Source organism: Budorcas taxicolor, chromosome X, assembly GCF_023091745.1.
Source record: "Budorcas taxicolor isolate Tak-1 chromosome X, Takin1.1, whole genome shotgun sequence".
Lineage (NCBI taxonomy): Eukaryota > Metazoa > Chordata > Mammalia > Artiodactyla > Bovidae > Budorcas > Budorcas taxicolor.
The window spans coordinates 84,206,543-84,226,165 of record NC_068935.1 but is presented as its reverse complement, the minus strand read 5'-3'; positions in this window follow the sequence as shown (position 1 = coordinate 84,226,165).

The window sequence follows — 19,623 nt, the reverse complement described above, 5'->3', positions numbered from 1 at the left end:
TCTGAGGGGTTCTTCCTCTGGATGTTAGACTCTCAGACTGTTTGGAAGGCTATTTAATTCTTTTTTTTTTTTTTGCAGTATAATTGATTTACAATGTTGTGTTAAGTTCTACTGTACAGCAAAGTGAGTCAGTTATACATATACATATATCCACACTTCAAGATTTTATTCCCATATAAGTCATTACAAAGTACTGAATAGAGTTCCTTGTGTGTAAAGGAGGTTCTTACTAGTTATACATTTTATATATAGTAGTGTGTATATGTCAGTCCCAGTCTCCCAATTTATCCCTCTCCCTTTTCCTTCATGGTAACTATAACTTTGTTTAAAAACATCTGTGACTCTCTGTTTTGTAAATAGATGCATTTGTATTATATTTTAAGATTTCACATATAAGTAATATCATATGATATTTGTCTTTCTGTGTTTGACTTCCATCAGTATGACAAAATCTAGGTCCATCTATATCACTGTAAATGACATTACTCTTTCTTTTTTATAGATGATTAAAACCTAGATAGCATATTGAAAAGCAGAGACATTACTTTGCCAACAAAGGTCCATCTAGTCAAGGCTATGTTTTTCCAGTACTCATGTATGGATGTGAGAGTTGGACTGTGAAGAAAGCTGAGTGCAGAAGAATGATGGTTTTGAACTGTGTTGTTGGAGAAGACTCTTGAGTGTCCCTTGGACTGCAAGGAGATCCAACCGGTCCATTCTGAAGGAGATAAGCCCTGGGATTTCCTTGGAAGGAGTAATGCTAAAGCTGAAACTCCAGTACTTTGGCCACCTCATGCGAAGACTTGACTCATTGGGAAAGACTCTGATGCTGCGAGGGATTGGGGGCAGGAGGAGAAGGTGACGACAGAGGATGAGATGGCAGGATGGCATCACTGACTTGATGGACATGAGTCTGAGTGAACTCTGGAGTTGGTGATGGACAGGGAGGCCTGGCGTGCTGTGATTCATGGGGTCACAAAGAGTTGGACACGACTGAGCAACTGAACTGAACTGAACTGAATATTCCATTATATATACATGTATCACATCTTCTTTATTTTATTTTATGTATTTTAGTTGGAGGCTAATTACTTTGCAATATTGTAGTGGTTTTTGCCATACATTGATATGAATCAGCCATGGGTTTACATGTGTTCCCCATCCTGAACCCCCCTCACACCTCCCGCCCCATCCTATCCCTCTGGATCATCCCAGTGCACCATCCCTGGGCACCCTGTCTCATGCATCGAACCTGGACTGGCGATCTGTTTCATATATGATAATGTACGTGTTTCAATGCTGTTCTCTCAGATGTTCCCACCCTCACCTTTTTCCACAAGGTCCAGAAGACTTCTATACTTCTGTGTATCTTTTGCTGTCTCTCATATAGGGTTATTGTTACCATCTTTCTAAATTCCATGTATATATGTGTTAGTATACTGTATTGGTTTTTTCCTTTCTGGCTTACTTCATTCTGTATAATAGGCTCCAGTTTCATCCACCTCATTAGAACTGATTCAAATGTATCCCTTCTAATGGCTGAGTAATATTCCATTGTGCATATGTACCAAAGTTTTCTTATCCATTCGTCTGCTGATGGACATCTAGGTTGCTTCCATGTCCTGGCTATTATAAACAGTGCTGCGATGAACATTGGGGTACACGTGTCTCTTTCAATTCTGGTTTCCTCAGTGTGTATGCCCAGCAGTGGGATTGCTGGGTCATAAGGCAGTTCTATTTCCATTTTCTTGAGGAATCTCCACACTGTTCTCCATAGTGGCTGTACTAGTTTGCATTCCCACCAACAGTGTAGGAGGGTTCCCTTTTCTCCACACCCTCTCCAGCATTTATTGCTTGTAGACTTTTGGATAGCAGCCATTCTGACTGGCGTGAAATGGTACCTCATTGTGATTTTTGTTTACATTTCTCTGAGAATAAGTGATGTTGAGCATCTTTTCATGTGTTTGTTATCCATCTGTATGTCTTCTTTGGAGAACTGTCTGTTTAGTTCTTGAGCCCATTCTTTGATTGGGTCATTTATTGTTCTGGACTTGAGCTTCAGGAGTTGCTTGTATATTTTTGAGACTAATTCTTTGTCAGTTATTTCATTTGCTATTATTTTCCCCCATTCTGAAGGCTGTCTTTTCACCTTGCTTATAGTTTCCTTCATTGTGCAAAAGCTTTTAAGTTTAATTAGGTCCCATTTGTTTATTTTTGCTTTTATTTCCACTACTCTGGGAGGTGGGTCATAGAAGATCCTGCTTTGATTTATGTTGGAGAGTATTTTGCCTGTTTTCTCCTCTAGGAGTTTTGTAGTTTCTGGTCTTACATTTAGATCTGTAATACATTTTGAGTTTATTTTTGTGTATCGTGTTAGAAACTGTTGTAGTTTCATTCTTTTACAAGTGGTTGACCAGTTTTCCCAGCACCACTTGTTAAAGAGATTGTTTTTCTGCATTGTATATTCTTGCCTCCTTTGTCAAAGATAAGGTGTCCATAGGTGTGTGGATTTATCTCTGGGCTTTCTGTTTTGTTCCATTGATCTATATTTCTGTCTTTGTGCCAGTACCATACTCTCTTGATGACTGTGGCTTTGTAGTAGAGCCTGAAGTCAGGCAGGTTGATTCCTCCAGTTCCATTCTTCTTTCTCAAGATTGCTTTGGCTATTCAAGGTTTTTTGTACTTCCATACAAACTGTGAAATTATTTGTTCTGGTTCTGTGAAAAATACTGTTGGTAGCTTGATAGGGGTTGCATTGAATCTGTAGATTGCTTTGGGTAGTATACTCATTTTCACTATATTGATCTTTCCAATCCATGAACATGGTATATTTCTCCATCTATTTGTGTCCTCTTTGATTTCTTTCACCAGTGTTTTATAGTTCTCTCTCTCTATATAAGTCTTTTGTTTCTTTAAGTAGATATATTCCTAAATATTTTATTCTTTTTCTTGCAATGGTGAATGGAATTGTTTGCTTAATTTCTCTCTTTTTTTCCCCTCATTTTTAGTGTATAGGAATGCATTACATGTACCACATCTTCTTTATCCATTCTTCTGTCAATGGACATTTAGGCTGCTTCTATAGCCTAACTATTGTAAATAGTGCTGCAATGAACATTGGGGGTTCATGTAGCTTCTCAAATTTTTGTTTTCTCTGTATACATGGCCAGGAATGAGATTATTGGCTCATTTGTTGTTGTTCAGTCACTAAGTAATATCCGAGCCTTTGTGACCCATGAACTGAAGCATGCCAGGTTCCTCTGTCCTCTACTATCTCCCAGAGTTTGCTCAAATTCATGTCCACTGAGTTAGTGATATTATCTAACCATTTCATCCTCTGCTGCTCTCTTCTCCCTTTGCCTTTGATCTTTACCAGCATTAGGGTCTTTTCCAATGAGTCTGTTTTTCCCATCAGGTGACTAAAGTATTGGAGCTTCAGCTTCAGCATCAGTCCTTCCAATATTCAGGGTTGAACTGCAGTGTGCTGAGATAGGCAGGATTGAAGCCTGGCTTCCCTGGGAGGGAAGTCACCGAGTATTTTTCCTCTAGAGCTTTTCACCTATGAGTGTGCTCTGCTGTGTCAGTTTTCACCCACTGTGTGAGTTTTCAGATTCCACTGTTTTTGGCACTGCTCTTGGGCCCACCTTAACCATATGTATGCCCACAGTTGGCTCTAGTGTTTCCCAGATGTTATTGTTACCAGGCTACCAGGGAATATCCACTGAAGTCAGGTCCCAACATTGAAGTAATTATGGATCTGGACTGACTGTGGGTGCTATGGGGGCAACTCAGACTCTGGCCTTGCTCAACCTGTGCATACATGTGCCCAAAAAATCTACAGCTGATAAAGGTAGACCTGTTTTGTCTGTGAGAGCATTTGTTATCCATTGAGATATTTTGTAGGCACTGAGTTTACAAAGCTGGTTGTGAGGGTGTCAATTTACTATTCACACAACTACAAGGAGTGAGTTCAGGTTTTTATTTTTAAGGTTTCACAGCTCTTGAAGCTAAACTGTGGTTTCAGCCCCACCTCTAACGTTGGGCCAATCACAGGGGTCTGCCCTCAAGGCTGCCCTAGAGCACAGTTAGAAGAGGAAATTGGGTAGTGGTGACCAGATTCATGAGGATTTCTGCCAAAGAGGGGACAGAATGCAGAGTAGGAAGCAGTAGCTTCTGGGATTGTGCCTACCATGGTGGGGACAAGGTGCAGAGGTGAAGGTGGCAGCCACAGAGGTTTTGGGAGCCCTGGTGGGGATGGGTTGCAAGGGGGAGCCAGTGATCCCATGTTAAAGAGAGCTGGCCCTGGTGGGGACTGGGTGCACAGAAGAACCAGCAACTATAGGCATGAAGAGAGCCAACTCCAATGGGAGCCCTTTCTAGTGTCCAGGGAGGTAGGGGCCACTGTGTGTGGCAAGAGGCTGCAATGGAGGCATTGCGAACTATGTGTCACTCAGTAATGGTAACTTGCTTCTATGGCAGCCCAGGTTTCCTCCACAAACATTCCTGGTTGTGGATTTCCTCACTCCAATCCCCTCAGGCTGTTTCCTCACAGACAACAGTAGTCTTCTCCCTGGGTTTGCTCTCCAAACCTCATGTTCCATCATCCAGTCCCTGTCCAGAACACAGACACATGTCTCAGGGTGGGGTACACTCTATCATGAACCATCTGTGTAGGTCTCACTCTTCTGCCTGCTGAATAGACCAGTTGCTGCACTCTCCTCTGACAGACCCCAAAGTTCCCATTTTGTCCCAGTTGATCTTCCCACGTGAGGGGGATTTCCCTGATGCAGAAACCTCTCCTCTTTTTAAGCTTCCTCCCAGGAGCACAGATCCTGTCCCACTTCCTTTCCTTTTCTTTTTCCCTTATTCTTTATTTCATCCTATCCAGTTACACGAGGATCTTCCTTGTCTTTTTAAGTGTCCGCAGTCTTCTGCTAGTGTTCAACCAGTGTTATGTGAGAATTGTTCCATTTGTAGATATAATTTTTGATGCATTTGTGGGGAGAGATGAACTCCAGCTCTTACTACTCTTCTGCCTTCTTGGCTCGCATGGACATATTAAATTTTAATGTGCTTATTATATTTCCCAGAGGTTCAGCACATACTGATTTAGAAGCTGTGCCCATTGAGTAACTGGGATTAAGCAACAGCAGGAGTCAAAAAAAAATGAGAGCCCCTAAATAATCAGAAGTTCACTAATATGGTTCTTCTTACAGAGGGAGTTAGTAAGAAAAACAATAAAAAGTGTGTACTAGAATGGCAAATGATATTTAGAACCATCTAGCAGAATAGTAAGTTTGGAATTAAATGTTAAGTCCGTCTAATACAACTTGTCATCTGATGCTGGAGTCTCATTTATACCATCCCATTAAATTAATCCATTCTCTTCTTAATCACCTTTAGCCATGAGGATAAATTCATCTGAAGCTTTGAAGTTGCCCATTTTCATCACCTTAAAAATAAGCACTGCATTAAGGTAGTAGCTCCATACCACTCTATTCCCACTGGAAGTGTTTTTCTCTGCTATCTTCCTCATCCCTTTTCATCAGCCCTGTGCCTACTCCAACCTAGAGCTGTGGGATAACAGTAATTCTTTTCTAACTACTACTTTAGAAAGGGAAATCAATATCAATGCTTAGTAATGTATCCAAAGCATCCTCAACTCCCCCTATCTTCCTAATGAGTATTGCATCAGACATGAAATGCCATACCTTCATAGTTCTATTAAAAATTAGAGTATATCACAAGACGAAAGGCCCAATTGGGGAAGGGGCCTGAATTCATGCCCTAACAGGAATCACTATAGTAAATGATAATATTCAACCTATAGAAGGGAATAATTGAGAGGCAAATGGTATAGGAAACAAACTGATTGCTAGCTTTAGGTACTTGAGAAGCTGTCATAAGGAATGAGGAAAATCAGTTTTGTTAGTGTTGCCAGTGGTGAAGGAATGAGTGTGTGCATGCAAGCTCAGTCTCTCACTCATGTCTGACTCTTTGTGGCACCATGGACTATAGTCCACCAGTACTCATGTTTAAAACATATAGTGGGCAGAAAGACAATGGTGGAGTAGAAGGACCTTGAGCTTATCTACTCTCACGAGCACATCAAAATCATAGCCAACTGTTGAAAGACAATTGATTTAAAAGACTGGAACCTACCAAAAAAGATATTCTATGTCCTGGCTTCTGTTCAAGATGGAAGGGAAGGACATACACTTATCTCCTCCTGTGAGAGCACCAAAATCACAACTAGCTGTTGAACAACCATCAACAGGAAGATGCTGGAACCTACCAAAGAAAGATACCTCATGTCCACAAAAAAAGAAGAAGCCACAGCAAGATGGTTGGAGGGGTAGGATAAAATCAAATCCCATACCCATCAGGTGGGTGAAGCACAAATTGGAGAACACTAATACCAAAGAAGTTCTCCCACTGTTATGAAGGTTCTGAACCCCACATCAGGCTTCCCAGCTTGGGGATCTGACAAAGAGACTGGGAATCTCCAGGGAATCTGACCTTGAAGGCCAGCATGATTTGATTACAAGACTTCCACAGGACTGGGTGAAACAGAGACTCCAGCCTTGGAGTCAAAGTCACTCAGTTGTGTCTGACTGTTTGTGACCCCATGGACTATACAGTTCATGGAATTCCCCAGGCCAGAATACTGGAGTGGGTAGCCTTTCCCTTCTCCAGGGGATCTTCCCAACCCAGTGATCAAACCCAGGTCTCCCACACTGCAGGCAGATTTTTACCAGCTGAGCCACAAGGGAAGCCCTCAGTCTTGGCAGGCACAAACAAAATCTTGTGTGCACCAAAACCCAGAGGAAAGGAGCAGTGATCCCACAGGAGACTGAACAAGACCTACCTGCTAGTGTTGGAGTGTCTTCTGTGGGGATGTGGGTTGGCAGGGGCTCACCACAGGAATGGGGGCACTGGCAGCAGCAGTCTGTGAAGGCCTCCCTTGGCATAAACCCTGTTGGAAATTACCATTAGCCCAACCATATAGCCCAGGACTGGGTCGCTTCAGGCCAAAAAACTACCAGGGAGGGAGGGCAACCCCATTCATCAGCAGATAATTGGATTAAAGCTTTATTGAGCAAGGCCCTACACACCAGAGCAAGACCCAGTTTTCCCCACCGCCAGCCCCTCCTGTCAGAAAGCTTACACAAGCCTCTTAGGCTCCTCCATTAAAGGATAGACAGAAGCAAGAAGAACCACAGTCCCACAGCAAGTAAAACAAAAACCATATTATAGAGTTTTAATCAGGATGAAAAAGCAGAAAGTTATATCCCAGATGAAAGGACAATATAAAACCCCAGAAAAACAACTAAATGAAGTAGATATAGGCAACCTTTCAGAAAAAAAGAATTCAGAATAATGATAGTGAAGATGATTAAGGATATCAGAAAAAGAATGGAGGCAAAGATTGAAAAGATGCAAGAAATGTTTACCAAAGACCTAGCAGAACTAAAGAACAAACAAGCAGAGACAAATAATACACTAGAATGGATCAATAGCAGAATAACTGAAACAGAAGAACAGATAAATGACCTGGAGGACAGAATGGTGGAAATTACTGCTGCAGAATAGAATATAGGAAAAAGAATGAAAAAAAAAATGAAGACAGCTTAAGAAACCTCTGGGACAATGTCAAACACACCAACATTCGTGTGGACCTGAAGAAATATTTTGAATAGATAATAACTGGAAACTTCCCTAACATGGGAAAGGAAATAGTCAATCAAGTCCAGGAAGCACAAAGAGTCCCAGGCAGGATAAACCCAAGGAGAAACACATCGAGACACATAGTAATTTAACTGACAAAAGTTAAAGACAGAGATAAAATATTAAAAGCAACAAGGGGAAAATGACAAATAACATACAAGGGAACTCCTATCAGGCTATCACTTGATTACTCAACAGAAACTCTACAAGCAAGAAAGGAATGACATGATATATTTAAAGTGATGAAAGGGAAGAACCTATAGCCAAGAATACTCTAACCAGCAAGACTCTTCCTCAGTTTTGATGGAGAAACCAAAAGCTTTCCAGATAAGCAAGAATTAAAAGAATTAAGCACCACAAAATCAGCTTTACATACTGAAGGATAAGAAAGCAAGAAGTATACTACATAGTGATCAAGGGATCAATCAGAGAAGAATATATAACAATCATAAATATATGTACAAACAACATAGGAGCACGTAAATATGAAAGGCAATATTAACAGACATAAAAGGACAAATTAACAGTAACTCAGTAATAATAGTGGACTTGAAAAAACCACTTACAACAAAGGACAGGACATCCAGACAGAATCATTAAGGAAACACAGACCTTAACTGATACATTAGACCAGGTGCACCTAATTGATATTTAAAGCATTCCAACCGAAAGCAACATAATACACATTATTTTCACATACACACTGAACATTCTGCAGGATAGGTAACATGCTAGTAACAAAGAAAGCATGGTAAATTTAAGAAAAATGAAATCATATCAAGCTTGTTTTCCAACCACAGTGCTATGAGATGAGAAATCAACTATAAGAAGAAAAACTGCAATAAGCACAAACATATGGGACTGGACAAATGCTACTAAAAAACCAATGAATTACTGAAAAATAAAACAAAGAGGAAATTTAAAAAATCTAGAGACAAATGTAAATCAAGCAAAATGATCCAAAATCTATGGGATACAGTAAAAGCAGTTTTAAGTGGGATGTTTATAGCAATACAAATCTACCTAAGGAAGCAAGAATAATTCCAAATAAACAACGTACTCATATCTAAAGCAACAGGAGAAAGAGGAACAACAAAACCCAAAGTTAGAAGAAAATAATTTGTAAAGATCAGAGCAGAAATAAAAGACTGAAGAAACAATACAAAAGGTAAAATGAAGCTAAAATCTTGTTCTTTCAAAAGATAAGTACAATTGATAAACCCTTAGTCAGACTCATCCAGAAAAAAAGGAGAGGGCCCAAAACAATAAAATCAGAAGTGAAAAAGTTGAACTGACAAATGACACTACAGAAATATATACACAATGGAGTATTACTCAGTCATTAAAAAGAATACATTTGAATCAGTTCTAATAAGGTGGATGAAACTGCAGCCTATTATACATAGTGAAGTAAGCCAGAAAGAAAAACACCAATACAGTATACTAATGCATATATATGGAATTTAGAAAGATGGTAACGATAACCCTGTATGCGAGACAGCAAAAGAGACACAGATGTATAGAACAGTCTTTTGGACTCTGTGGGAGAGGGAGAAGGTGGGATAATTTGGGAGAATGGCATTGAAACATGTATAATATCATATAAGAAATGAATCGCCAGTCTAGGTTTGATGCAGGATACAGGATGCTTGGGGCTGGTGCACTGGGATGACCCAGAGAGGTGTTATGGGGAGGGAGGTGGGAGAGGTGTTCAGGATCGGGAACACGTGTACACCCGTGGTGGATTCATGTTGATATATGGCAAAACCAATACAGTATTGTAAAGTAAAATAAAGTAAAATAAAAAAATATAAAGCATCAAAGAGACTACTATGAAAAATTATATCCCAATAAAATGGAGAAACTAGAAGAAATGGACAAATTCTTAGAAAGCTAGAATCTCTCAAAGCTGAAACAGGAAGAAAAAGAAAATATGAAAATATGAATTCCAAGTATGAAATTGAATCTGTGGTCTAAAAGCTCCCAACAAAGTAAAGTCCAGGACCAGATGACTTCACAGGAGAATTCTACCAACCATTTGAAGAGGAATTAATACCTATTCTTCTGAAACTTTTGCAAAAAATTATACATGAAAGAACATTCTCTGAGGCCATAATAACTCTGATACCAAAATCAGACAAAGATAACACAAAAAAGCAAAATTACAGGTCAGTACCTCTAATGAACATAAATACAAAAATTCTCAAAAAAATACTACCAAACCAAATCCAACAATACTAAAGCCTGTCATACAGAGTGAAGTAAGTCAGAAAGAGGAAAACAAATATGATATACTAATGCATACATATGGAATCTAGAAAAATGGTGGAAATGTGAAGTTGCTCAGTCGTGTTCAACTCTTTGCGACCCCATGGACACTAGGCTCCTCTGTCCATGGGTTTTTCTAGGCAAGAGTACTGGAGTGGGTTGCCGTTTCCTTCTCCAGGGAACTTCCCAACCCAGGGATCGAACCCAGGTCTCCCACATTGTAGACAGATGCTTTCTGTCTGAGCCACCACTTGATCTTAGCCAAAAAGCAGTGTGAACCTATTTTCAGGACGGGAATAGAGAAACAGATGTAGAGAATGGATTTTCAGACAAAGGGGAGTAAGGAGAGTGTGGGATGAATTGAATGAGTAGCATTGACATATATACACTATCATATGTAAAACAGATAGGTAGAGAGAAGCTACTGTATTGAACACAGAGCTCAGCTTGTTACTCTGTGATGACCTAGCAGAGTGGAATGGGGGATGGGAGAGAGGCTCCAGAGGGCGAGGATATATGTATATATATGGCTGATTCACACTGTTGTACAGCAGACACTAAAACAACATTGTAAAGCAATTATATTCCAATAAAAAATAAAGGACCAAGATGGAAATTTTAAAAAAAGATCATACTCTGTCATCAAGTAGGATTTCTAACTTGCTTTTTGACCTGCATACAGGTTTCGCAGGAGGCAGGTAAGGTGGTCTGGTACTTCCATATCTTTTAGAATTTTCCACAGTTTTTTTGCGATCCATACAGTCAAAGGCTTTAGCATAGTCAATGAAGCAGAAGTAGGTGTTTTTCTGGAATTCTTTTGCTGGGACCACAAAATAAAGGAAATGTAAGGAACATTTATTTCTTGTGCATATACTAAGTCCCAGGCTCTTTCCTAAAACAACTGTGCAAGTTAGACAGTATTATTACACCATTTAAATTTTATTGGTTTGTATGTATGTGCTAAGCTCACCATTATTTATGAGGAAGCTGAGATTCATGGCATCCGGTCCCATTACTTCATGGCAAATAAATGGGGAAACAGTGGAAACAGTGGCTGACTTTATTTTTCTGGGCTCCAAAATCACTGCAGATGGTGATTGCAGCCATGAAATTAAAAGACGCTTACTCCTTGGAAGGAAAGTTATGACCAACTTAGACAGCATATTAAAAAGCAGAGACATTACTTTGTCAACAAAGGTCTGTCTAGTCAAGGTTATGGTTTTTCCAGTAGCCATGTGTGGATGTGAGAGTTGGACTATAAAGAAAGCTGAGCATCGAAGAGCTGATGCTTTTGAACTGTGGAGTTGGAGAAGACTCTTGAAAGTCCCTTGGATTGCAAGGAGATTCAACCAGTCCATTCTAAAGGATATCAGTCCTGGGTGTTCATTGGAAGGACTGATGTTGAAGCTGAAACTCCAATACTTTGGCCACCTGATGCAGAGAGATGACTCATTGGAAAGGACCCTGATGCTGGGAAAAATTGAGGGCAGGAGGAGAAGGGGACGACAGAGGATGAGATGGTTGGATGGCATCACTGACACAATGGACATGGGTTTGGGAGGACTCTGGGAGTTGATGATGGACAGGGAGGACTGGCGTGCTGCAGTTCATGGGGTCGCAAAGAGGCGGACACGACTGAGCTACTGAACTGAACTGAACTGAGATTCAGAGAGAGGAAGTGACTTACTCAATGTTGCATACCTTCGCCCGGACCAAGACATAACCTAAAGTCAATAAGAGACCCAAAATCTGTTATTTTTCTACTATATCATACAGTAGTTTTTCTCTGATCTGTACAATTTGTGGACTAGAGGAAGGAATAAAGGTTTACATTTATGAAGTTTTAACACTAGCATTTTAGCCCCATTAGAGTTCTGTAGTTTTTCACTCTGGAGATTTGGAGTATAAGTGAGCCATGAGGCATTTTTTTTTTTCCCATGTGACATATCCTTTCTGAAGTCCTGCTTGTTCCCTATGAGCTCACTGTTTTACCCACTATGGGGACATGTATGGTAACTATCCCCACTCCCCACCTCACCTCTCTACTATATTTTGTAAAATTCCTGTAAAATTCCTCTCAGGAAAGTCTTAGGCCCTTCTTTATGACATAGAAGAGTAAAAATTTTATTTTCAGGTATATGGTACATAAAGAAAAGAGGAGTGAGTCAGAGAGAAAGGGAGGCGTGGAGGGAGTGAGCAAATGATGAGGGGATATAAATGATAACATGCAATAATGAAAAATATTTTCTTTTCTTCTCTCTATAAACACTATAGTTTAGTTTGGCCTATTTTTAAATTTTATATGGATGAATCATATATTATGTTCTCTTTTATGTCTTGGTTCTTCCACTCAATATTATGAATGTGAAATTCATTCAAGATATAGGTATTACAGTTATGCATTCTTGTTACTAGTCATTTTCTTGAACAATTATACAAAATATAGTATAACCTATAAATTTTTATGTCCTTTTTGTATAGGGCCATGCAAATCATCTAACTAATGCTCCTATTTTACTCTATATGCTGTGAAGGTGAGTATGAGCTTTAATTTCTTCATCAGTAAAGTAGAGATAATAGACTTAGCTTACTCATCAATTTGCTGAGAGATTTAAGATGCAAGACAGACACAAGTTTAGCATTCATAATGCCTGGATGGTGTTCTGTTTCTTGCACCATGAGAAGCTTTAATTCACAGAATATGTGGCTTTGGAACCAGATACTTGGCATTGATTTCTAGTTCCATTGCCTCCACTGCATTTTTCAAGCCTCAGCTTTCTCATGTGTAGGACAGAGATTGATAATATCCCTCAGTCATCACAATATATACAAATATTGATTCATTATGATATACATGTGAAACTAATATGTCATATGTCAATTATATCTCAGCAAAAAGTCCCCCAACCAGTTTTTGTCCCAGGGGCCCTATTAAAAAGTATATGATAACTGGCAGTATGGTAGGCATTTGGCAGATTTGATTTATTTAGACATTCTAGAATGTGGTGTTTAGAAACCACACCATACATATGGTAAGAGAGTATCTATCTCATAGCTTAACACAGAGAGGCAGCAGGATGAAACACAGAGAAATGGTGAAGCTATTTTCCTGTGATCTGACCTAACCTTGCCTAGAAATAGGGAGGGAGAACCCTTTAGAAGTGGAGCCTAAAAAAAGGCTGACTCAAGATGTGTCTTTTCTCTTGAGTGTGGGATTCTAATGAGTGAGTGATCTAATGAAAGTGTTGTTATTACATTTGTCTTATAGTGATAACCAAACATGAACTGCACAAGACTGATTTCCTGGAGAAATATATGCTGGTCAATCAGAAACAGTTTTGCCAGTTGTTATTCATTATTGAACAAAAGTCCTTCCTCCTCAGGAAATTGACTCAACCCTGTCAACACTTTCTACTTGCCTTTATGAAAGATAAGGAGGGTGAGCCTTGGACTACCTTTATACCCTCCCCAACAAATGATTTTTATCATAGTGGGGTGAGTTATCTGTTTTGGCTCTTCCATGTCAGAGCCTGGGTCTTTTCTACTTAACTGGGTCTTCTTTAACAAACATCAAATTCTAAAGATGGTTCTGACTTTTTCTCAATATTCTTACATATTTTCCCACCTTACTGTACTCCACTCTGCTCTATCTCGTAGATATCAATAAAATAGCTGTTCAGAATCTGTGATGTTGCAGAGTATGAAAGATCAACTAATGGTCAAAGGGAGGCCTCAAGAAAAATTCTCACCTTTGATAAGTTACTCATGTTTTCTGGGCCTTAGCTTCTCCACCTGTCAAATGGAAACAATAGTCCTTTCCCTCTCTCAGAGCATTGCTGAAGATAGCTGTAAAAAATTCTTCAAAACAGAAGCCCTCAGTATACATAAGGTATAGTAACAACAACAACCAAACTTATTAAGTGATTTTTAAGTGGTTAGGATAAACTAGTCACTCTGCTAAGTTCTTTCATATACAATATCTTATTTATCCCTTAAAACATGAGGCAAATAAGTTTACCATCTTAAATGTACGAAAGTAGTTGAGGCTCAGAGAGATGCAGTTACTTGCCCCAAATCATATGACCAGTAGGTGGGAGAGCTAAGTTTAAAGCCAGAAAGTTGGATTATAGGGCCCATGCTCCTAACCACTTGTCCATTGCCTCTTTGCTATTATTACTATATTATGCATGCTTTTTTTAAAAAAATAATTTATTTTTTAACTTGGAGGATAATTGCTTTACAATGTTTGTTGGTTTCTGCCATACAACAACATATATCAGCTGTAAGTATACATATATTTCCTCCCTCTTGAACCTCCCTCCCACCTCCCCACATTCCACCCCTCTAGGTCATCACAATGCACTAGGTTGGGCTCGCTGTTTTATACAGCAGCTTCTCACTACTTACATATTTTACACATAGTAGTGTATGTATGTCAATGCTACTCTCTCAATTTGTCCCACCCTCTCCTTCCCCCACTGTGTCCACACATATTTGCAGGGCAGGAATAGAAACACTGACATAGAAAATGCACTTGTGGATCCATGTATTCTTATCTGCTAAAATCCTGCTCATTTCCATCCCTTCCAGGAAGCTTTGTCTAACCAGTTCATCCATTAAGTATACACTTCCTCCTCTGAGCTGTTATTTATGGTATATGACTAATTGGATATCGAACCTTATTGCCCTATCTCCCCTGTCATATTGTTACTTACATTTTTCATAAATGTTAGACTGATCTTCTCATATGTACTTTTTAAAATTAATTAATTAATTTTAATTGGAGGCTAATTACTTTACAATATTGTGGTGGTATTTGCCATAAATTGACATGAATCAGCCATGGGTGTACATGTATCCCCCAGTCCTGAACCTCCTTCCCACCTCTCCCCATCTCATCCCTCTGGGTTGTCCCAGTGCGCTGGCTTTGAGTGCCCTGTTTCATGCATTGGACTTTGACTGGTCATCTATTTCACATATGGTAATATAGATACTTCAGTGCTATTTTCTCAAATCATCCCACCCTCACTTTCTCCCACAAAGTCCAAAAGTCTGTTCTTTATATCTGTGTCTCTTTTGCTGTCTTGCACATAGGGTCGTTGTTACCATCTTTCTAAATTCCATACATATATGCATTAATATTCTGTATTGGTATTTTTCTTTATGACTTACTTCACTCTTTATAATAGGCTCCAGTTTCATCTGTCTCATTAGAACTGACTCAAATGCATGCCTTTTAATAGCTGAGTAATATTCCATTGGGTATATGTACCACAGCTTTCTTATCCATTCATCTGCCAATGGACACCTACGTTGCTTCCATGTCCTGGCTATCATAAACTGTGCCGCAATGAACATTGGGGTACACATGTCTCTTTCAATTCTGGTTTCTTCAGTGTGTATGCCCAGCAGTGGGATTGCTGGTTTGTGTGGCAGTTCTATTTCCAGTTTTTTAAGGAATCTTCACACTGTTCTCCATAGTGGCTGTACTAGTTTGCATTCCCACCAACAGGGTAAGAGGCTCCCTTTTATCCACACCCTCTTCAGCATTTATTTTTTGTAGACTTTTTGATGGCAGCCATTCTGACTGGCATGAGATGGTACCTCATTATGGTTTTCATTCACATTTCTCTGATAATGAGTGATGTTGAGCATCTTTTCATGTGTTTGTTAGCCATCTGTATGTCTTCTTTGGAGAACTGTCTATTTAGTTCGTTGGCCCGTGTTTTGATTGGGTCATTTATTGTTCTGTTATTGAGCTGAGTGAGCTGCTTGTATATTTTTGAGATTAATTATTTGTCAGTTGCTTCATTTGCTATTATTTTCTCCCATTCTGAAGGCTGCCTTTTACACTTGCTTATAGTTTCCTTCATTGTACAAGAGCTTTCAATTAGGTCCTATTTGTTTACTTTTGATTTTATTTCCATTACTCTGAAAGGTGGGTCATAGAGGATCTTGCTGTGATTTATGTCAGACAGTATTTTTCGCCAATGTTTTCCTCTAGGAGTACTATAGTTTCTGGTCTTAAATTTAGATCTCGAATGAATTTTGATTTCATTTTTGTGTATGGTGTTAGAAAGTGTTTTAGTTTCACTCTTTTACAGGTGGTTGACCAGTTTTCCCAGAAGCATTTGTTAAAGAAATTGTCTTTTCTCCATTGTATATTCTTGCCTCCTTTGTCAATGATAAGGTGTCCATAGGTGCACAGATTTATCTCTGAGCTTTCTATTTTGTTCCATTGATCTATAGTTCTGTCTTTGTGCAGTAGCATACTGTATTGATGACTGTAACTTTGTAGTATAGTCTGAAGTAAGGCAGGTTGATTCCTCCGCGTCCATTCTTCTTTCTCAAGATTGCTTTGGCTATTCGAGGTGTTTTATGTTTCCATACAAATTGTGAAATTATTTTTTCTAGTTCTCTGAAAAATGCCATTGGTAGCTTGACACAGATTGCATTGAATCTATAGATTGCTTTGGGTAGTATATTAATTTTCACTGTATTGATTCTTCTGATCCATGAACATGGTTTAATTCTCCATCTATTTGTGTCATCTTTGATTTCTTTCATCAGTATTTTATAGTTTTCTATATACAGGTCTTTTGTTTCTTTAGATAGATTTATTCCTAAATATTTTATTCTTTTCGTTGCAATGGTGAATGAGATTGTCTCCTTAACTTCTCTTTCTGTCCTCTCATTGTTAGTATATAGGAATGCAAGCGGTTTCTGTGTATTAATTTTATATCCTGCAACTTTACTATATTCATTGATTAGCTCTAGTAATTTTCTGATGGAGTCTTTAGGGTTTTCTATGTAGAGGATCATGTTACCTGCAAACAGCGAGGGTTCTACTTCTTCTTTTCTAATCTGGATTCCTATTAGTTCATTTTCTTTTCTGATTGCTGTAGCTAAGGCTTCCAAATCTATGTTGAATAGTAGTGGTGAGAGTGCGTATCCTTGTCTTGTTCCTGACTTTAAGGCAAATGCTTTCAATTTTTCACCATTGAGGATAATGTTTACTGTGGGTTTATCATATATGGCTTTTATTATCTTGAGGTATGTTCTTTCTATGCCTGCTTTCTGAAGCATTTTGATCATAAATGGATGTTGAATTTTGTAAAAGGCCCTCTCTGTGTGTATTGAGATAATCAGTTTTTAATGTGATGTATCACAGTGATTGATTTGCAAATATTGAAGAATCCTTGCATCTGTGAGATAAAGTCCACTTCGTCATGATGTATGATGTTTTTAACATGTTGTTGTATCCTGTTTGCTAGAATTTTGTTAAGGATTTTTGCCTCTATGTTCATCAGTGACATTGGCCTGCAGTTTTCTTTTTTGGTGGCATCTCTGTCAGTTTTGGTATTAGAGTGATTGTGGTCTCATAGAATGAGTTTGGCAGTTTACCTTCTTCTGCAATTTTCTCGAAGACTTTGAGTAGGATAGTTGTTAGCTCTTCTCTAAATTTTTGGTAGAATTCACCTGTGAAGCCATCTGGTCTTGAGCTTTTGTTTGCTGGAAGATTTTTGATTACAATTTCAATTTCTGTGCTTATGATGGGTCTGTTAAGATTTTCTATATCTTCCTGGTTCAGTTTTGGAAGTTTATACTTTTATAAGAATTCGTCCATTTCTTCCAAGTTGTCCATTTTATTGTCTTATAGTTGCTGATAGTTGTCTCTTGTGATCCTTTGTATTTCTGTGTTGTCTGTTGTGATTTCTCCATTTTTGCTTCTAATTGTGTTGATTTGATTATTCTCTTTCTTCTTTTTTCTTGATGAGTCTGGCTAACGGTTTGTCTATTTTATTTATCTTCTCAAAGAACCAGCTTTTAATTTGTTGATTTTTGCTATAGTCTCCTTTGTTTCATTTTCATTTATTTCTGATCTGATTTTTTTTTATGGTTTCTTTCCTCCTGCTAACTTTGGGGTTCTTCTTCTTGTTCTAGTTGCTTTAGATGTAAGATTAGGTAATTGATTTGATTTTTCTCTTGTTTCTTGAGGTAAGTTTGTACTGCTACGAAACTTTCTCTTAGCCCTGCTTTTCCTGAATCTCTTAGACTTTGGTTTGTAGCATTTTCATTTTTATTTTCTTCCATGCATATTTTGATTTCCTTTTTGAATTCTTCTGTGACTGGTTGGTTATTCAGAAGTGTGTTGTTTAGCCTCCATGTTTGTATTTTTAATAGTTTATTTTTCCTATAGTTGACATCTAATCTTACTGCATTGTGATCAGAAGAGTTGCTAGAAATGATTTCAAGATTTTGAATTTTCAAAGGCTGGATTTATGGCAAACTATGTGATCTATCCTGGAGAGTGTTCTGTGTGCATTTGGGAAAAAGGTGAAATTCATTGTTTTGGGATGAAATGTCCTTAGATATCAGTTAGGTCTAACTGGCCCATTGTATCATTTAATGCTTGATTTCCTCGCTAATTTCCTGTTTGTTTAATTTATCCATAGGTGTGAGTGGGGTATTAAAGTCTCCCACTATTATTGTGTTGCTGTTAATTTCACCTTTCATCAGTTCAGTTCAGTTCAGTTGCTCAGTCATGTCTGACTCTTTGCGACCCCATGAATTGCAGCATGCCAGGCCTCCATGTCCATTACCAACTCCTGAAGTTCACTCAAACTCACATCCATCGAGTCAGTGATGCCATCCAGCCATCTCATCCTCTCTCATTCCCTTCTCCTTCTGTCCCCAATCCTTCCCAGCATCAGAGTCTTTTCCAATGAGTCAACTCTTCACATGAGGTGGCCAAAGTACTGGAGTTTCAGCTTTAGCATCATTCCTTCCAAAGAACACCCAGGACTGATCTCCTTTAGAATGGACTGGTTGGATCTCCTTGCAGTCCAAGGGACTCTCAGGAGTCTTCTCCAACACCACAGTTCAAAAGCATCAATTCTTCGGCACTCATCATTCTTCACAGTCTTACTCTCACATCCATACATGACTACTGGAAAAACTATAGCCTTGACTAGATGGACCTTTGTTGGCAAACTAAAGTCTCTGCTTTTCAATATGCTGTCTAGGTTGGTCATAACTTTTCTTCCAAAGAGTAAGCATCTTTTAATTTCATGGCTGCAGTCACCATCTGCAGTGATTTTGGAGCACCCCCCCCCAAAAAAAAGACACTGTTTCCACTGTTTTCCCATCTATTTACCATTAAGTGATGGGACCAGATGCCATGATCTTCATTTTCTGAATATTGAGCTTTAAGCCAACTTTTTCACTATCCTCTTTCACTTTCATCAAGAGGCTTTTTAGTTCCTCTTCACTTTCTGCCATAAGGGTAGTGTCATCTGCATATCTGAGGTTATTGATATTTCTCTCAGTAATCTTGATTCTAGCTTGTGATTCTTCCAGCCCACCATTTCTCATGATGTACTCTGCATATAAGTTAAATAAGCAGGGTGACAATATATAGCATTGACATACTCCTTTTCGTATTTGGAACCAGTCTGTTGTTCCATGTCCAGTTCTACCTGTTGCTTACTGACCTGCATATAGGTTTCTGAAGAGGCAGGTCAGGTGGTCTGGTATTCCCGTCTCTTTCAGAATTTTCCATAGTTTCTTGTGATCCACACAGTCAACGGCTTTGGCATAGTCAATAAAGCAGAAATAGATGTTTTT